Source organism: Nerophis ophidion, linkage group LG05 (genome assembly GCF_033978795.1).
Source record: "Nerophis ophidion isolate RoL-2023_Sa linkage group LG05, RoL_Noph_v1.0, whole genome shotgun sequence".
Classification (NCBI taxonomy): Eukaryota; Metazoa; Chordata; class Actinopteri; order Syngnathiformes; family Syngnathidae; genus Nerophis; species Nerophis ophidion.
Window position 1 is genome coordinate 1,939,382 of NC_084615.1, and position 21,552 is coordinate 1,960,933.

At 39.9% G+C, this 21,552-nt stretch overlaps 1 long non-coding RNA gene across 1 annotated transcript in view; it reads right to left on the minus strand.

The window, feature by feature from the left end:
• LOC133552483 (uncharacterized) overlaps positions 1-21,552 on the minus strand; it is a 179,384-nt gene that overhangs the window by 73,202 nt on the left and 84,630 nt on the right. Inside the window, exon 4 of the long non-coding RNA XR_009806720.1 lies at positions 14,015-14,236. This is a non-coding gene — a long non-coding RNA (uncharacterized LOC133552483). The remainder of the gene's footprint in view (positions 1-14,014; positions 14,237-21,552) is intronic.

The following is a 21,552-nucleotide window of genomic DNA, read 5'->3' on the forward strand; positions in this document are numbered from 1 at the left end:
AATTCAGTTCCCAGTGGCTTAGTTTTATATTTCGAAGTTTTGTTTTTTTTTCAAAACTTTACCCATCATGGAATATCCCGAAAAAAGGCTTTAAAGTGCCTGATTTCCGCTATCTGTAAATCCACCGTCCATTTTACTGTGACGTCATATAGTGATGCCAACATGGCGGATAGCACAGCAAGATATAGCGACATTAGCTCGGACTCAGACTTGGATTTCAGCGGCTTAAGCGACTCAACAGATTACGCATGTATTGAAACGGATGGTTGGAGTATGGAAGCAGATTGCAAAAACAAAATTGAAGAAGAAACTGAAACTATTGAGCGAATAGCTATTGAAGCTATACGGCGATCGCCTACTAACCAATGATTGAGTGTCGCAGGATATCCATACATCTCTGTGCCATGTCTGTCGTAGCATCGCCGGTAAAATGTGCAGACCAAACGAGGTACTTTCGCATCTTTTGACACTGGAGCAACTCAAATCCGTCGATTGGTAAGTGTTTGTTTGGCATTAATGTGGGTGGAGGGAAAGGCCGGATGCAAATATAGCTACAAATGTACATACAGCTAGCCTAAATAGCATGTTAGCATCGATTAGCTGGCAGTCATGCCGCGACCAAATATGTCTGATTAGCACATAAGTCAATAACATCAACACAACTCACCTTTGTGATTTCGTTGACTTTATAGTTGGAAATGCATCTGCTTTGAGTGTCGCAGGATATCCATACATCTCTGTGCCATGTCTGTCGTAGCATCGCCGGTAAAATGTGCGGACCAAACGAGGGACTTTTGCATCTTTTGACACTGGAGCAACTCAAATTCGTCGATTGGTAAGTGTTTGTTTGGCATTAAATGTGGGTGGAGGGAAAGGCTGGATGCAAATATAGCTACAAATGAGGCATAACGATGCAATATGTACATACAGCTAGCCTAAATAGCATGTTAGCATCAATTAGCATGCCGTGCTAATCGATGCAGACTCCACGTAAATCAACTTGAATCCGTCCCTGATCGTGTTGTTACACCCTCCGACAACACACCTACGAGGCATGATGTCTCCAAGGTACGGAAAACAGTTGAATAAACGGAAAATATCAAAGCTGATTTGACTTGGTGTTTGAGAAAATGGCGGATTGATTACCTATGTGACGTCATCGCTCCGAGTGCGAATAATAAAAAGGCGTTTAATTCGCCAAAATTCACCCATTTAGAGTTTGGAAATCGGTTACAAAAACATATGGTCTTTTTTCTGCAACATCAAGGTATAAATTGACGCTTACATAGGTCTGCTGATAATGTTCCCCTTTAAGTGCGAAATACTCTGTCTCCGGAGGTTTAAAAGTGGTTTCAAAATAAAAGCTTTGCTAGAACCTCATCTCTGCATCTGAGTCCACTCCTTATTCCACTTCCTGACACCACTTTCCAATTGCACGCAGAGTTTTAGTAAATCGCACGCACCCAACACGCCCTCTGAAAGTACAAGCAATTATTGCACACGCTGTTTAGCACGGGGTATTTACATCTTGGTAAATCAGGCTCTTAGTTGAATTTTCTTGAAGGGCTTTCTTGGAGTGAGAACATGTTGCATTTTAAACAGTTTCAGGTTACATCGAGTTGTTTTGGTCCAATGAAGTCCCCTGGTGGGCTCGGGGCGACGGGCTTTCGTGTGCTCGGTGTAATACGGGAACATTTACAGGGACGTGAAATGATGTCAGGGAGAGTAAAGGGCGATGGGAGAGGAATGTTGTCAGACTTTCAGAACATGACGACACCGAAGCCCACGTAGATGAAAGCTGGGGAGCACACATGGACATAAACATGCAAGAGGGAGAAGGTGGGGGGATAAAAGATGGAGAACATACGTCAGCTGTCTCATAGCTGGACTTCGCCAGCAGTAATGCCTTGAGTAAGATGATACAGAGGTGATAGAAGAGGAATGTTTTTCGGAATTTCAGAACGTGACGACGTTGAATACAGACGTGAAAAGGAGGCAGCACTAAAATATTTGCGAGAGAAAAAGTGGAAATCGTGTAGAAAATACAAACCCCGTTTCCATATGAGTTGGGAAATTGTGTTAGATAAATATAAATATAAATGGAATACGATGATTTGCAAATGTTTTTCAACCCATATTCAGTTGAATGCACTACAAAGACAAGATATTTGATTTTCAAACTCATAAACTTTATTTTTTTTAGCAAATAATAATTATCTTAGAATTTCATGACTGCAACATGTGCCAAAGTAGTTGGGAAAGGGCATGTTCACCACTGTGTTACATCACCTTTTCTTTTAACAACACTCAATAAATGTTTGGGAACTGAGGAAACCGATTGTTGAAGCTTTGAAAGTGGAATTATTTCCAATTCTTGTTTTATGTAGAGCTTGAGCCGTTCAACGTATTTTACGCTTAATAATGCGCCACACATTTTCGATGGGAGACAGGTCTGGACTGCAGGCGGGCAAAGAAAGAACCCGCACTCTTTTTTTACAAAGCCACGCTGTTGTAAAACTTGTCTTGCTGAAATAAGCAGGGGCATCCATGATAACGTTGCTTGGATGACAACATATGTTGCTCCAAAACCTGTATGTACCTTTCTGCATTAATGGTGCCTTCACAGATGTGTAAGTTACCCATGCCTTGGGCACTAATGCACCCCCATACCATCACAGATGCCGACTTTTGAACTTTGCGCCTATAACAATCCAAATGGTTATTTTCCTCTTTGTTCTGGAGGACACCACATCCTCTGTTTCCAAATATAATTTGAAATGTGGACTCGTCAGACCACAGAACACCTTTCCACTTTGCATCAGTCCATCTTAGATGAGCTCGGGCCCAGCCAAGCCGGCGGCGTTCCTGGGTGTTGTTGATAAATGGCTCTCGCTTTGCTTAGTAGAGTTTTAACTTGCACTTACAGATGTAGCGACCAACTGTAGTTACTGACAGTGGTTTTATGAAGTGTTCCTGAGCCCATATGGTGATATCCTTTACACACTGATGTCGGTTTTTGATGCAGTACCGCCTGAGGGATCAAAAGACTGATATCATCGCTTACGTGCAGTGATTTCTCCTGATTTTCTGAACTTTTTGTTGATTTTACGGACCGTAGATGGTAAAATCCCAAAATTCCTTGCAATTGCACTTTGAGAAATGTTCTTAAACTGTTCGCCAATTTGCTAACAAAGTGGTGACCCTCACTCCATCCTTGTTTGTGAATTACTTAGCATTTCTTGGAAGCTGCTTTTATAGCCAATCATGGCACCCACCTGTTCCCAATTAGCCTGCACACCTGTGGGATGTTCCATATATGTGTTTGATGAGCAATGGTTAACTTTATCAGTATTTATTGCCACCTTTCCCAACTTCTTTGTCACGTGTTGCTGGCATCAAATTCTAAAGATAATGATTATTTGCAAAAAAAAAAAAGTTTATCAGTTTGAACATCAAATATCTTTAGGGACGGCGTGGCGCAGGTGGCGCAGTGGCAGTGTGCAACGCGAGGGTCCCTGGTTCAAATCCCACCTAGTACCAACCTCGTCACGTCCGTTGTGTCCTGAGCAAGACACTACACCCTTGCTCCTGATGGGTGCATGTTGGCGCCTTGCATGGCAGCTCCCTCCATCAGTGTGTGAATGTGTGTGTGAATGGGTAAATGTGGAAGTAGTGTCAAAGCGCTTTGAGTACCTTGAAGGTAGAAAAGCGCTATACAAGTACAACCCATATGTTGTCTTTGTAGCATATTCAACTGAATATGGCTTGAAAAGGATTTGCAAATCATTGTATTCTGTTTATATTTACATCTAACACCATTTCCCAACTCATATGGAGACGGGGTTTGTACTTCAACGGCCGTTTGTGCTGCACGTTAGACATCTTACTTTCATTGACGACACTACGTGGCTGCTGACGTTCATTGTGAGATTACGTAGACACGCTGGTCAGTAAAGACAACAATCAGCATTTTTCACCTTGTCGCAGAGTCTCTGATGTGTAAAAAACAGACACGGCCACTGTCTTCAGCCCGCATGAAGTAAGACTCACTTTGCGTAACATCAAAGGAAAGCAACTGGACCTGATGGCGTTCTGGGCCGGAAAAACGGACGGATGTATTTGTAGGGCTGGGCGATATATCGATATACTCGATACAGCGGGTTTGTGTCTGTGTGAAATAGAAAATAACTATATCGTGTTATTCGAGTATACGTTCTCACGCAGTTGCTTTTAACTGCTGGAATTACACTAGCAGTGGTTCTTAACCTTGTTGGAGGTACGGAACCCCGCCAGTTTTATATGCGCATTCGCCGAACCCTTCTTAAGTAAAAAATCCCATTTTCTTTTTTCAAATTCAAAACAATGTTGCACAAAATGAAGTGTGCACGAACCCCAATAAATTACACACCTGCAAATCAGATGGAAAATTACAGGGAACATTGTTTGGGGGTATCCACAATACGCCGATAGGGAGAAATGTTTATTTACACGATGAGTTAGGTCTGTCTTGACCTCCGCCGAACCCCTGAGGCCGACTCACCAAACCCATAGGGTTCGATCGAACCCAGGTTAGGAACCACTACACTACAGGCTCTTCCCACTCCTTCTTGTCTCTCCTTCTCACAGACAGCAAACGCACCTTCTTACATACGTCACATACGTATACGCCCTCGCGGAGCAGAGAGGTAGCAGCATGGGTAGCGTTAGCTGTGGTGCGAGATGTAATACGAGCGAAAGAAGGTGCGAATCTGGTAACAAATGAAGGAAGAATTCATTCCCAAGAAAAACAGCAGGGGGTCCATCGTCTGGCGGTGGTTTGGCTTCAAGTGGGAATTTGTCAAGTATGCGGCCAAAGCGTTGCTACAAAAAGTAACATTACTGCTAATATGTAGCATCATTTGAAAAGTCACCTGCTAGAGAATGAATAGTGCTTACTCCGCATGTCAACATCTCCATTCAGTGACAAACCAACGAAATGCCGAGGCAAAAATTTCCACATCAACACTGTATGAAAAAAATAGTGAACAACATAAGGAGATAACGTCCGCAGGAACCTACCACATAGCGATTTGATTTCCTATTATGCAGCTAATTTTTATTTGACAGTTATTGAAATATTTTGTGTGACATCATGCACAAAAGTGCACTTTATTTGTTTTAAACTGTTCTAGTGGTGTTGTGTACAAAAAGTGCAATTTAATTTAGTTTTGTTTTGATAAGTCATCTTAGTGACACTCTCGCAATTTCTGTTTTGAAATGACATGAATGTTTGTGCCACTGCTTAATAACTGTTTAATAAATACAGTTTTGGTCAATTGACTTAGTTGTGATTTCCTTCTCTGCATGAAAGTTTAAAATGAGCATATATCAATGCAGTATGAACAATAATGTTTTAATGTAGACACAGAATCATCATTCTGCTGTGTTTATATGCATCAAGTGTTCATTCAAGACTAAGGCAAAATATCAGGATATATATCAAGTATCGTGACATGGCCTGAAATTATCGACACATCAAAAAAAGCCCATACCGTCCAGCCCTAGTGGATAGGATATCAAAGATAGGGAATTATTGCCAAGAGGTAGACAATTAAGTGGGCAAAGGACGGATCCTTGAGGTACACCACTGGAAATCTTTTAAGTTGAATTACAAAAAATAGATGGATGAGGAAATGAAAATGTGTATTTAATTGCCATAAGTCCATTTGGCACACTAACAAAGCCTTTTCAAATTACACTCGACTTACAGCAGAGATGTCAATGTCGTTTTCACCGAGGGCCACATCGCAGTTATGTTTGGCCCTCTAGAGCTGCTTGGAACATTGACTACTATTACTACTCAATTGTTTTATGCATTTTATTAGTAGAGTTTTTAAAAACTAAAATGTTAAGTTGCAATCATTTCAACTCAAAATTTAGTGTATTTTACTGTAAATGGAAAAACAGTAAAAGGGTTATACTTGTACTTGTATAGCGCTTTTCTGCCTTCAAGGTGCTCAAACCGCTTTGACACTATTTCCACATTCACCCATTCACACATAACATTCACACACTGATGGAGGGAGCGGTCATGCAAGGCCCTAACCACGACCCATCAGGAGCAAGGGTGAAGAGTCTTGCTCAAGGACACAACGGACATGACGGGGTTGGTAGAAGGTGGAGATTGAACTAAGAACTCTCAGGTTGCTGGCAGGGCCAATCTTCCAACCGCGCCACGCCGTCCCCAAATGCTGTTTTTAATGGTAAAAAAAAAAAAAAAAGGCAGCTCAGTTGTCAGAATTTTACTGTAAAATTTACATTTGTTTTTTACAGTAAAATTTTGGCACCTGACCTGCCAGTTTGTTTTTGTTTTTTTTAACGCAAATAAATAACTGTAGATTTTACCATGAATTGATAAACGTGGACCCCAACTTAAACAAGTTGAAAAACTTATTGGGGTGTTACCATTTAGTGGTCAATTGTACGGAATATGTACTGTACTGTGCAATCTACTAATAAAAGTATCAATCAATCAATCCGATGTATTACTGTAAATGCCAAAGCGGCACTACAGTTTATCGCAGTAAAAAAAGTACTGTTGTTTTTTAATTTAGAGAAAAATACTGCAAAAACCACAGTAAATGTCACAATTTTACCAGGAAATCTGGTAATACAGTTGGATATAGAGAACATACAAACCCTTTATTTATTGAATCAAAGATACTGAAATTCCACAACATAGTGAATTTGCAAACAGCTAAAATGATACACAAAGCAAACTATAACCTGCTTCCCAAGAATATACAACAATTCTTCTCAATAAAAGAGGAGAAATATAATCTTAGAGAAAAATGTAATTTAAAACATTTGTATGCACGTACAACACTTAAAACCTTCAGTATATCAGTATGTGGAATTAAAATATGGAATGGATTAAGCAAAGCAATCAAACAATGTACTAATATCATCCACTTCAAGAAACTCTTCAAATTTGAAATGTTTACAAAGTACAAAAAAGAAGAACCAAGATAAACATTCTGAATTTATTCACCCATTCATTCTTTCATTCTCAAAATAATCTTACTTATCTAATCGTATGGACTAAAACTTACTTCACCAGTTATTATTTTTTTTTTTTTTATTGTGATTACTTATGGAGTATATTGTGATTACATTGAGAACAGGAAGTGAACAAATATTTTAGCAACTGTTATGTACAAGAAAAGAGGTAGGATTAAATAAACTCTGCTTCTTCCTACTCCTTTTCCAAGATGTTGAAAAGAGAAACTGGAAATTGTGATGTATCATGTTGTATGCTTGCATGTTCCAAATCAACTTAAACTCAACTTAATCTAATGCTACTTATAAATTGCACAATTTGATGGCTAACTTGCTTTAAAATCATTAGTATCAGTATTTATTCCTATTTAAAAAATGGTTTGAATGTTTGATAGTATATTTTTGCATAATTTGATCATTTTTGAAGTTAACGAAATTTACGATTACATGCAGTACATATATTGTTTTTCTCCCAAAATAGAAAGACATAATACATTTAGTAAGAAAAGTTACAGTACTTTATTGATACTTATCATTTCCAGGCTTTCGAGGGCCTTGAGTTTGACACCTGTGACTTACAGACTTCACCCTCTCTCATTTTCAAGCTTTCCTCACTTTAATTACCCTCTTGTTAAAAGCTAGATTGGAGGTAAAAACAGCAAAGAGATTTTAAAAGGACAAAAGATACTTTGAGCTAACATGCAGCAGTTCCCTTCATTCTCTTAAATTGTTGAGCAAATAAAACATTTTGTGTACTCGAACAAGCAATTGTGTGTATGTGTTTATTTCAGGCTGGCTAAAGTGTCTGGCCTTCACAAGGCGGCAACGCCCAACTGCTGCACAATAAAGCTGTGTTGTCCAGACACAATCAATGAAATTACTGGGAATGTCGCTTCTCATTAAAAGTAGAATGCGTGTCTAACATTCTTAATTGTCACACATCTGCAGTTTGTCTGACACAAACCATTAAAACAAAGGAAAAGGCCAGCATTCGAGCAAGAATTGTTTTGTGCTTGCATCAAGCTTGAATACATTTCAATACATTACACTTAACTAAAGCTGAGTAGCAAGTCTTTTAGTGCCAAGACACCTGTGGCGGTGTGGGCGTGATTAGAGGCGTGGCCATGTGACGTCATCGCATAATTTGCTATGAAGACATGATTTTCATTATAAGGCTTACAAAATGTATGCATACATTTAAAAACAAATCTGTTATTTTAAATTAGTATTAACATTTTATTTCATTTTGCCATATTTTCAATTGTCACTGCTTATTGTACAATGCACTTCATAGAGAATTTTTCAAGTGTAGAGATTTTTAATGACTCTTTTTATTACAAACAACAGGAAAAAAATTCAGCATCTTTTCCTGGTGTTATTTTAAAATGTACTCCTGTTTAGAGACTCAACTTTTGTCCCTCTATGTCGCTGACGAAAAAGGCGAGCTGCATTTTGCAGATCACTTTCTGTGAGTATATTTGGGATTTATTAAAGTTAGGTCCACATCACAGACATGCTGACAACTCTCCAGACAATGGCGTGTGTCTTGTTTACGTAAGTTAAAGTTAAAGTACCCATGATTGTCTCACACACACACACTAGGTGTGGCGAAATTATGCTCTGCCTTTGACCCATCACCCTCGATCACCCCTTGGGAGGTGAGGGGAGCAGTGGGCAGCAGCGGTTGCCATGCCCGGTAATCATTTTTGGTGATTTAACCCCCAATTCCAACCCTTGATTCTGAGTGTCAAGCAGGACGTCCGGTTTCGTTAGCGTTTTCGGTGATTTAAATCATTTTTCGGTAGCTGAGTTTTCGGTGCATCAGTTGTCAATAATGAGCAAACTATTCATGTTCGTGTAATTTTAATTTGATATTAATTTCTCCCATGACTACAAATACACCATCCATGCCCGAAAGCGGATCGGCGGAGAATGAGGAAGTATCGATCTGTCTGGGGAAGCACGGAGACGAACGGGAGGTATAACCTGTTGGATTTCTGCCATTTGTTTTCATAAGGATGGCAATAAAAGTTTAAAATATCATCTGCCTTTGTGTGATTTCTTCTGGGGGCTACAATATGTTTAATTTATTTCGTTTGTTTTCACGTAAAAAAAATCGATATTTTAAAGGTATATCAGCTTTCATGATATTGCCGTGGTGTTGCACCACATTCAGTTATATTAAGGGGAAACCCTGGTAGCGGACCACCGCTCAGGTAGGCTACGCAGGATAATAGAACGCAGATGTGCGGAACTCATTATGATAAATTCTGGTCACTGAAACTTGTTTGTCTGGCTGTTTGTTGCTCGGCAGAATTAGAATGAATTTTCCCAAGGCAAAGAAAAAAGCCGTGGGCAAATAAATAGCTACAAGAACAGGAAGCTGCACACTAAGGGCCTGATTGAATCAAAACACCACACTGTAAACAGCATGTGCAATCGATAAAAGAGTGTATACTATTAGTGGGCGGGTTGCGTTTGATATACTAAAACTGCATGTAAAAAGGTAAATTGGTGCAGACCGCTTTATTTAAATGATGATTTTGCGTGTTCTATAAAGGGACATCATCAAGGAGACACTCGATTACTGTATTGTCACGCTCCACCTGTGGCGTTTTACTCTGTTTTCAAACATTCAGGACACAAGTACCACTTTTTATGGGCATTTTAGAAGCAGTCCTGCATTGCATCTGCAATGAAACCTCTTTTAATTGTTTTTAACGCAAAAGGTTCGCTCATTGGAGAGGCTTCACTTAGTCCGCTCAAGATGCGAAAAAATGCATACATTAAGATTTTTTTTTTAATATAAAAAAATATGTCAATAATACATACTCTTAGTGCAAAAAACATACGTCATTAAAAGAAATACTAAATGACACCAAAACGCATCAATTGAATTTGTTTTATTCAGCCTCTTAAGTCTTCTAGTATCAATAAAATTATAAAATGATGTTGCTGTATAGACAATGTTCCTAATATTTTAAATTTTTGACCATCCAAAATGTTGACACACATATGACAGATGATTTTTGTCTGTCCATCGTCCAGGGATGGGAATGAAGATTTTCAAAATCAACGGAAAATTTTTTAATCCTAAAACACTGCTTTGTGGAAGGCCGCACCCGAGTAGGGGGGTCTGGGGGCATGCCCCCCCAGAAAAATTTTGAAATCTTTGTTAGCTTAGGATGCATTTCCTGCTATTTTGAGTCAAAATCTAACAATATTCTCCTGACCAAAATTTCACATTTATTAGCAAATATTTTCATAAAAATGTATCATGTGATGAAATGTATCTATACAAGATTACACATATATCAAATTCTTGCACACTTTTGGATTATAGACAAAAATAGGCCTACAAATGGATTAACCAGAATTCAAAATATAAACATTTTGAAATACATGAGATGGTGTATTGTACCTCTGAATGGACTCGTCTGTGGTAGATTGGTGTGAGAGGAGCCGAGTCGGAGGTGGGAGGCTTCGATAGTTGATTTGAGGCTGCATTTGTGACGATGTTTGAAATCAGCTTGAAGGCAGATCCCAGTGAAAAATGACTTCTCCGTAAACTCACTTTACTTAGATGCCTTGCCGATTTCACGTGGTCAAAGAGTGCCACCTTTCCCCGAGATCCAAGGTTCACAATGTCCTTGCAATATAAGCACTGAGCACGTCCCGGTTCATCGCACTTTGCAATGAAATCGCTGATCAGTTCGTCTACTTCTACCATATTGTTGTTAATCTTCACCTTCAGTTTGATAGAAATATCGAGCCATGCCCAGTTCCACTTGTTTCTCACGCCCTCATCGATATATTTCGCTAATGAAGCATTCTTATCTTGAATAAGCTTTACCATGTCTGAAACTGTTTTGTCAATAAAGAAACATGTTAATTGAGAGCTACTGTGTTTTCTTTCCAGATTAGTCGCTGACAGAGGTGGGTAGAGTAGCCAGAAATTGTACTCAAGTAAGAGTACTGTTACTTTAGAGATTTATTACTCAAGTAAAAGTAAGGAGTAGTCACCCAAATATTTACTTGAGTAAAAGTAAAAAGTATGTTGTGAAAAAACTACTCAAGTACTGAGTAACTGATGAGTAACCTGATTAAGGCAACAAATAATGCACAGAAACATAAAAATAGCAATGAGCAAATTCAGAGCCAGGAATATCTCTTAAGCAACTAAAACAATAATATATATTAAATAATAGTACATTAAAATAAAATGAAAAAATGGCACATTGAGGCACAATAACTTAACAGCACCATAGGCTCAGTAGGCATTTGTTGATTTGATTGATTGATTGATTGATTGAAACTTGTATTAGTAGAATGCACAGTACAGTACATATTCCGTACAATTGACCACTAAATGGTAACACCCCAATAAGTTTTTCAACGTTTATCAATTACTTAATAAATGACCAAGTCGAGGTGATCTACCTCATATATACATATATATATACACACATATCATTTATACACACACATATCATATATATATATATATATATATATATACATACATACATACATTTATATATACAGTATATGATGTATATTTATTTATTTTGCCGTTTTTGTTGACATGTTAAAGGTGTTTTAATGAATATACATGCATGCTTAACACATAGATTCCTATCTTTCATGAAGACAAAAATATAAGTTGGTGTATTACCTTATTCTGATGACTTGCATTGATTGGAATCAGACAGTATAGTGCTGATAACGTCCATGTTTTCAAATGGAGGAGAAAACAAGTTCCTCCTTCCTGTCTAATACCACATGAAAGTCGTTGGTTTTTGGCATCTTATTTGTCCAGCTTCCATATTCGTTTTTATACACTTTACAAGAAATATATTGGCGGCAAACTCCGTAGCTTGCTCGCTTGTTTGCGCTGGCTTTGGGAGACTCTTATTTTTTTTGCGCAGGCGCGATGGAGCGGCACTTTGATTGTGAAGACAGGAACTGTGCGATCAGCCTTTAGGCTTTTGACGGGAAGTACGGTTGAAATAAAAAGTGTCTTTTTTCCTTTACACTTTTGATTGATTGATTGATTGAAACTTGTATTAGTAGATTGCACAGTACAGTACATATTCCGTACGATTGACCACTAAATGGTAACACCCCAATAAGTTTTTCAACTTATTTAAGTCGGGTCATGTGACCGCCTGGCTCTGTTTGATTGGTCCAACGTCACCAGTGACTGCATGTGATTGGTGAAACGCAGGCATGCGTAGATCCTACTTTGAAGCTCTGTCATTAACCAAAACAAACATTAACAAATTGATTAAAAAAAGTAGCGAGTAGCGAGCTGAATGTAGATAAATGGAACGGAGTAAAAGTAGCGTTTCTTCTCTATAAATTTACTCAAGTAAAAGTAAGTTGTATAAAAACTACTCGAAGTACAATTTATCCCAAAAGTTAGTCAAGTAAATGTAGCGCGTTACTACCCACCTCTGGTCGCTGATAAAGACAACCAATATAAACAGAATCCGAGTTCAGAAACGCTCACAATAATTGAGGATCAGGGACTACAGTAGATATTGTCGGCAAACGACGCGTGCAGACGCCCATAACGGGCAATGTCATTGGTTGATGTCGTCAGCTGATAGTAGAGCTAGCTCATCTGGTGCCTTCACACATATAAATGACCCTGGCGGCGCCAAAATCGGCGGAATTCCGCGGAAAATTCCCATCCCTGACTGTCTATGAGCACGAGCACTGATCCTGCAGCTGTGTGTGGAATTGTCAGTTTGCACGTCCTTCTGACACGTGCTAAATACAACGTAGTGCCCGCAAAACCGTGGTGAGTGTCGGTAAATCGCATTGATCGTGATAAATAATTAATTTAAATACTTTAAATAATAAACAATTTGCATCTTTTGTTGCGTTTTGATGATCAGCATAGATTGTGCATTTTAATGTACTGCATGCCTTGTTCTGATAACAAAACAAACGAAATCCACTTTGTACGCGTTTAGTAGATCAGCTTTGCAAGTGCTACTAAGTTTGCACGTGTTTTAGTACCCACAAACCTTTAGTAAATCAGGCCCTAAGGGTTAAATCACCATAATCGATTCCCGGGCGTGGCACCGCTGCTGCCCACTGCTCCCCTCACTTCCCAGGGGGTGATCAAAGGGATGGGTCAAATTTCACTACACCTAGTGTGTGTGTGACAATCATTGGTACTTTAACTTTAACCTAAGAACACCAAGTTAAGTTGAGGGGTGCTAGCCAATGAGCTAAACGTTTTAAACACATTGTCCAGCACATAATGAGTACAATAATACAGTATTACTTCGTACATTATATAAGATGTGTACTTTGTTTAAAAGGGAACATTATCACAATTTCTGAAGGGTTAAAACCAATAAAAATCAGTTCCCAGTGGCTTACTTTATTTTTCATCGTTTTTCTCTAAATTTTACCCATCACGCAAAATCCCGGAAAACGGCTTCAGAGTGCCTGATTTTAACCGTCGTTATATCCACCCGTCCATTATCCTGTGACGTCACAGCGTGGCCACACAGAAACAAACATGGTGGATAGCACAGAACGGTATAGCGATATTAGCTCGGATTCAGACTCGGATTTCAGCGCCGTAAGCGATTCAACAGATTACGCATGAATTGAAATGGATGGTTGGAGTGTGGAGGCAGGTAGCAAAAATGAAATTGAAGAAGAAACTGAAGCTATTGAGCCATATCACGACAGACAGCGAGCTGCACGGGACGAAGCGAGGAAGAATTCGGCGATCGCCTTCTAACCAACGATTTGTATGTGTTTGTTTGGCATTAAATTTGGGTGGAGGGAAAGGCCTGATGCAAATATAGCTACAAATGAGGCATAATGATGCAATATGTACATACAGCTAGCCTAAATAGCAGGTTAGCATCGATTAGCTTGCAGTCATGCCGTGACCAAATATGTCTGATTAGCACACTCCACATAAGTCAATAACATCAACAAAACTCACCTTTGTGATTTTGTTGACTTTATCGTTGGCAATGCATCTGCTTTGAGTGTTGCAGGATATCCACACATTCTTCCCATCTCTGTCGTCGGTAAAGTGTGTGGAACAAACGATGGACTTTCGCATCTTTTGGCCAGTGGTGCAACTTGAATCCGTCCCTGTTGGTGTTGTTACACCCTCCGACAACACACCGACGAGGCATGATGTCTCCAAGGTACAGGAAAACTGTCAAAAAAACGGAAAATAACAGAGCTGATTTGACTTGGTGCGTGTAATAAGATTGAGAAAATGGCGGATTGCTTCATGTTGTGATGTCACGGGTGAAAGGTCATCGCTCCGAAATAGAAAGGCGTTTAAATCGCCAAATTCACCCTTTTAGAGTTCGGAAATCGGTTGAAAAAACATATGGTCTTTTTTCTGCAACATCAAGGTATATATTGACACTTACATAGGTCTGCTGATAATGTTCCCCTTTAACATCAAAAAGGCTAAACATTCCAAATAATAACAATTTTAATGGAGCCAGTTTCTACTGAATGTTTTTTTCTTTCCTAATATTCCGTAAAAAAAAAGCACATATTTAAATAGAATTTAGGTTGCTTGAAAAAAGAGGTTATTGATAACTGCCAACATCCATCCATTTTCAACCCTTTGTTCCTCTCAGGGTAGCGGGGGTGCTGGAGCCTATCCCAGCTGCCCTCAGGTGGAAGGCGGGGTACACCCTGGTCAAGTGGCCTGGCGTAGTGGGTAGAGCGGCCGTGCCAGAAACCTGAGGGTCGCAGGTTCGCTTCCCACCTATTGACATCAAAGTCGCTGCCGTTGTGTCCTTGGGCAGGACACTTCACCTTTGCCCCCGGTGCCGCTCACACTGGTGAATGAATGATGAATGAATGATTGGTGGTGGTCGGAGGGGCCGTAGGTGCAAACTGGCAGCCACGCTTCCGTCAGTCTACCCCAGGGCAGCTGTGGCTACAGATGTAGCTTACCACCACCATCGTGTGAATGAATGATGGGTTCCCACTTCTCTGTGAGCGTTTTGAGTATATAACAATAGAAAAGCGCGATATACATCTAATCCATTATGATTATTATTATGGCAGAGCCAACACAAATAGACAACATTCATACTCACATTCACACACTATACTAGATCTGGACAAATTAAGGCCGCATGCGACCCAATAAGATTTTCAATCTGACCCGACGGACATTCCCAAATAATTTTTTTAGATCTTTAAGATTGGAATTGTAGCTGCCATTATGAAGTTTTCAAATGACCAAACTATACAAAGTATTTCAATGGTTGGAATCTGCGCTTTTGCATGATTCACTAGTTACTATGGAAAAGTAATTATTAGTTACTATTGTAATTTAAGTCACAGCAGCTCAGACGAGGCACCAAGCAGTGTGGGTGTGGAGCGTTTCCACAGAGTGTTTCCAGGGACAGACGCGGAAGGAGATTTTTAAAACAAATTTCTAAAGCTTAGTGACATATCACATGTATCAGATTGTAGGTGGGGGTTTTTGTACCCTTCGGGTTCATATTTCGCTGTGTTTTTTGCACTTTTGTTGCGTTTCGCTTGATTGTAAAATATGTGGATGGTGAGGTGGTGTGACGTTCAAATGTTGTCAATATTCAGTGTTTTATCGTTCATAGTTAATATTGTAAATCCCACATTCTTTATTTTCATGTACATTCTGGGTGTCTCATTCAGTAAAAAAAACTTAAAATTCCATTCCGTTTTTTAAGGTGGTCTGTCATAACGTTTTTAGCCTTTAATCATACATTATTTTAAGGTTTTGTATTAGTGTTCCTAAAAATAGATTTACCGGCTTCTCTGGATTTGGCCCCCCGAGTCAAAATAATTGCCCGGGTCTGCACTATAGGGCTAATTTAGTGTTGCCCTCAGGTGCATATTTTTGAAAATGAGAGAACCTATGTAGTCAGAAATTGCAAATTCCACACAGAAATTAGAATACTGCAAAAAGTAACACAGTAGTGCAGGTTTTTTAAGAAATAGTCCGTCCGGTAAGCAGTAAGGAATAAGGAAATGTTTTTACAAACTTGCTAAGCAAACATAAAGGGGAGGAAAACATAGATTTTTAGCTTGCAGTGCATTACTGCAATCCATCCATCCATCCATCCATGTTCTACCGCCTGTCCCTTTTTGGGGTCACAGGGCGTGCTTGAGCATATCTCAGCTGCATTTGGGCGAAAGGCGGGGTACCCCCTGGACAAGTCCCCACCTACTTTAGTGCAATCCTTATTTTGTACAAACCCCGTTCCATAGGAGTTGGGAAATTGTGTTACAGTAGATGTAAACACAAACAGAATACAATAATTTGCAAATCCTTTTCAACCCATATTCAGTTGAATGACACTACAAAGACGATATTTGATGTTCATAAACTCATAAACTTTATTTTTTTTGTGCAAATAATAATAAACTTAGAATTTCATTGCTGCAACACATGCCAAGGTAGTTGGGAAAGGGCATGTTCACCACTGTGTTACATCATCTTTTCTTTTAACAACACTCAATAAATGTTTGGGAACTGAGGAGACCAATTTTTGAAGCTTTGCAAGTGGAATTCTATCCCATTCTTGCTTGATATACAGCTTAAGTTGTTCAACAGTCCGGGGTCTCTGTTGTGGTATTTTAGTCTTGATAATGCGCCACCCACTTTCAATGGGAGACAGGTCTGGACTACACGCAGGTCAGTCTAGTACCAGCACTCTTTTACTATGAAGGCGCATTGAAGGAAGCGGTGGCTTGGCATTGTCTTGCTGAAATAAGCAGGGGCGTCCATGATAACGTTGCTTGGATGACAAAATATGTTGCTCCAAAACCTGTATGGACCTTTCAGCATTAATGGTGTCTTCACAGATGTGTAAGTTACCCATGCCTTGGGCACTAATACACCCCCATACCATCACAGGTACTGGCTTTTGAATTTTGCGCCTATGACAATCCGGATGGTTCTTTTCCTCTTTGTTCTAGAGCAGTGGTCCCCAACCTTTTTGTATCCGCGGAACGGTCAACGCTTAATAATTTATCTCGTGGCCCGGGGGGGTGTCCTTTTTTTTCCTTTCTTCTTTGTCATAAAAAATGGACGTTTTTGTCATGAAAAAGGGAGGTTTTTGTATGAATTGCAAGTTTATATTGTGTTTTCTATGTTGATTTAATTAAAAAAATATTTATTATTATTATTTTTTTTAATGAAAAATTCTTCTGCGGCCCGGTACCAATTGGGGACCACTGTTCTATAGGACACAACGGCCACAGTTTCCAAAAATAATTTGAAATGTGGACTCGTCAGACCACAGAACTCTTTTCCACTTTGTATCAGTCCATCTTAGATGAGCTCGGGCCCAGTGAAGCCAGCGGCGTTTCTGGGTGTTGTTGATAAATGGGTTTTGCTTCGTATAGTAGAGTTTTGACTTGCACCTACAGATGTAGCGGCAAACTGATTCTCTGAACCTTTTGATGTTATTACGGACAGAATATGGGGAAATCCCTAAATACGTTCAACAGCTCATTGAGAAATGTTGTTCTTAAACTGTTCGATAATTTGCTCACGCATGTGTTCACAAAGTGGTGACCCTCACCCCATCCTTGTTTGTGAAAGACTGAGCATTTCACGGCAGCTTCTTTTATACCCAATCATGGCACTCACCTGTTCCCAATTAGCCTGCACACCTGTGGGATGTTCCAAATAAGTGTTTGATGAGCATTCCTCAACTTTATCAGTATTTATTCCCACTTTTCCCAACTTCTTTGTCACGTGTTGCCGGCATCAAATTCTAAAGTTAATGATTATTTGCACAAACATTTTTTTTATCAGTTTGAACATCAAATATGTTGTCTTTGTAGCATATTCAACTGAATATGGCTTGAAAATTATTTGTAAATCATTGTATTCTGTTTATATTTACATCCAACACAATTTCCCAACTCATATGGAGACGGGGTTTGTAAATAGTTCTCATAAAACCGTTTACCACGCACTCTAATATATAAAAACAATATTGGAAAAACTGTGCCACTTTCTGAATGACTTTCCTGCGGACTCTGCGCTGAATGAACACTAAATCTTGTGTCTGAGCTACAGTTACACTCCGCCTTTTGCATCAAGCTGTTTCGGACAAAGAGTGGTTTCAGCACCACACTTAATTTATCATGTGCAACCTAACCAAGTGAAAACAAGATGGCATGTATCTGAACACCTCCATGGATCAAGTCTTCCTATGGAGGCTGAACAACAGGTGTCTTTGTGCACGCCGAGCAGCGGCAGGCTGTGGAGAGCAGCCGCTTGCTTTGGGTTTCAGTCTTTGAAAGTGATACGGCCGAGCTGCTTTTCTCAGGCCCGGCCTCAAATCTGCTGTTGACGGACAGACCACCCAACTCTGAGCTCTTATTGGCGCGGCGTAGAACAGGCCGCCTCCTGTCAAGCTCCTCTGGGAAGGAAATGGATGGCGTGCACCGTCAGGGTCTCTCTCACAAGTCAATGGGCGGATTTGTCAAATAAGAGCAACAGAGCGCAGGAGACGGGTTGGAATACATGTAACACTTAAGCACACCCTTGATACGAGCCCGACGGCGCTTGGAAGGGTGACGGTCGTATCCAACCTTTTTGAAAAGAGCGCGGCGCTTTTTGTTTATGCAACTTTATGTGACTTGTCTGCGGCGTATTCACATCAGGTTGAAGGTTCCCTCTGGTGCAATAGCTGAGGATGCCATAAGTATCAGAGGCGGCGGGCCCAGGTTCACCTCGCAGTGAAAGCGTGTGCTCAGACACAGACAAAAGATTCACACCCTTGTGCTCCTTTCCAGAAGGAGACCTTGCCCGAAAGTATGCAATAACAAGTCAGGAGTTGAAAAAAAGGACACTAAACAGACTTCACGTAAGTCTCATGTGACATATGAATTACTCTCATAAAAAGTCTGATGATGTGAGTTCAGCTTTAGGAAATATGCAGAAATATACTAATGTAACCTAAAGAGCAGTTGTGTCCATTTAAAGGCCTACTGAAATGAGATGTTCTTATTTAAACGGGGATAGCAGGTCCATTCTATGAGTCATACTTGATCATTTCGCGATATTGCCATATTTTTGCTGAAAAGATTTAGTAGAGAACATCCACGATAAAGTTCGCAACTTTTGGTCGCTAATAAAAAAGCCTTGCCTTTACCGGAAGTAGCAGACGATGTGCGCGTGATGTCACGGGTTGTGGAGCTCCTCACATCTGAACATTGTTTACAATCATGGCCACCAGCAGCGAGAGCGATTCGGACCGAAAAAGCGACGACTTACCCATTAATTTGAGCGACGTCACCCGTGTGAGGGTTCCTCACATCCTCACATTGTTTATAATGGGAGCCTCAAACAAAAAGAGCTATTTGGACCGAGAAAGCGACAATTTCCCCATTAAGTTGAGCGAGGATGAAAGATTCGTGGATGAGGATATTGATAGCGAAGGACTACAAAAAAATAGAAATAAATAAAAGGTAAAAAAAAAAAAAGGCGATTGCATTGTGAGTGATTCAGATGTTTTTAGACACATTTACTAAGATAATTCTGGGAAATCCCTTATCTTTCCATTGTTTTGCTAGTGTTTTAGTGAGTTAAATAGTACCTGATAGTCAGAGGGGTGTGTCCACGGGTGTCTTGAGGCCAGTGTCTGAGGACGGCGCAAACTCCGCAGATCTCCGCTAAGAGGCGACATTTTACCACAATTTTCTCACCGAAACCTGCCGGTTGACAAGTGGTCGGGATCCATGTTGGCTTGACCGCTCTGATCCATAGTAAAGCTTCACCTCCGGGAATTTTAAACAAGGAATCACCGTGTGTTTGTGTGGCTAAAGGCTAAAGCTTCCCACCTCCATCTTTCTACTTTGACTTCTCCATTTTTAATTGAACAAATTGCAAAAGATTCAGCAACACAAATGTCCATAATACTGTGTAATTGCGCAATGAAAAGAGACAACTTATAGCCGCACGTGGTGCTGCGCTAATATGTCGCCTCCAACTCGAGACATCACGCGCGCGCGTCATCGTACGCATCATCATTTCGGGACATTTTCAACAAGAACCTCCGCAGAAAATTTTAAATTGTAATTTAGTAAACTAAACCGAACGTAGTGGCATGTGTTGCAATGTTAATCTGTGATCATTGATATATAAACTATCAGACTGCGATAGTTTGAAAAGATTTAGTAGAGAACATCGACAATAAAGTTCACAACTTTTGGTCGCTAATAAAAAAGCCTTGCCTGTACCGGAAGTAGCAGACAATGTGCGCGTGATGTCACGGGTTGTAGGAGTCCTCACATCTGAACATTGTTTATAATCATAGCCACCAGCAGCAAGAGCTATTCGGACCGAGAAAGCGACGATTTCCCCATTAATTTGAGCGAAGATGAAAGATTCGTGGATGAGGAAAGTCAGAGTGAGGCACTAAAAAAAAAACAAAAAAATAAAAAGTGGTAGCGTTTCAGATGTAATTAAGACACATTTACTAAAATAATTCTGGAAAATCCCTTATCTGCTTATTGTTTTAATAATGTTTTAGTGAGATTCTAAAGTCATACCTGAAAGTCGGATGGCTGCGGTGAACGCCAGTGTCTCAGAGAGAAGCCAATGGAGGAGCCAAGATCACAGATGCCTTTTTGACAGCTACAGGAGGAGGTCCCATAATCCACTGAAGTCTCCGGTAAAAGCTGACTTAATATCACAATTTTTCCATCCAAAAACTTGCTGGTTGACGGAGAGAAACATGTTCGCTTGACCGCTCTGTGTTAAAACTTCACAACAAACAAAGAAACACCGGATGTGTCTCGGTGCTAAAGGCAGCTGAAATCCACTTCTTTCCACCAACAGCATTCTTATTTATAGTCTCCATTATTAATTGAACAAATTGTAAAAGATTCAGCAACACAGATGTCCAAATTACTGTGTAATTATGTGATGAAAAGAGACGCCTTTTAGCCATGTGTGGTACTGGGCTAATATGTCCGCTACAACTCGAGACGTCACGTGCACTCGTTATCATACGTGTCATCATTCCGCGACGTTTTCAACAAGAAACTCCGCGGGAAATTTAAAATTGTAATTTAGTAAACTAAAGCGGCTGTATTGGCATGTGTTGCAATATTAATATTTCATCATTGATATATACAGTGGGTCAAAAAAGTATTTAGTCAGCCAGCGATTGTGCAAGTTCTCCTACTTCAAATGATGACAGAGGTCTGTCATTTTCATCATAGGTACACTTCAACTGGGAGAGACAGAACGTGAAGAAAAAAAAATCCAGGAATTCACATTGGAGGAATTTTAAAGAATTTATTTGTAAATGATGGTGGAAAATAAGTATTTGGTCCACCATTCAAAGCTCTCACTGATGGAAGGAGGTTTTGGCTCCAAATCTCAGGATACATGGCCCCATTCATTCTTTCCTTAACACGGATCAATCGTCCTGTCCCCTTAGCAGAAAAACAGCCCCAAAGCATGATGTTTCCACCCCCATGCTTCACAGTAGG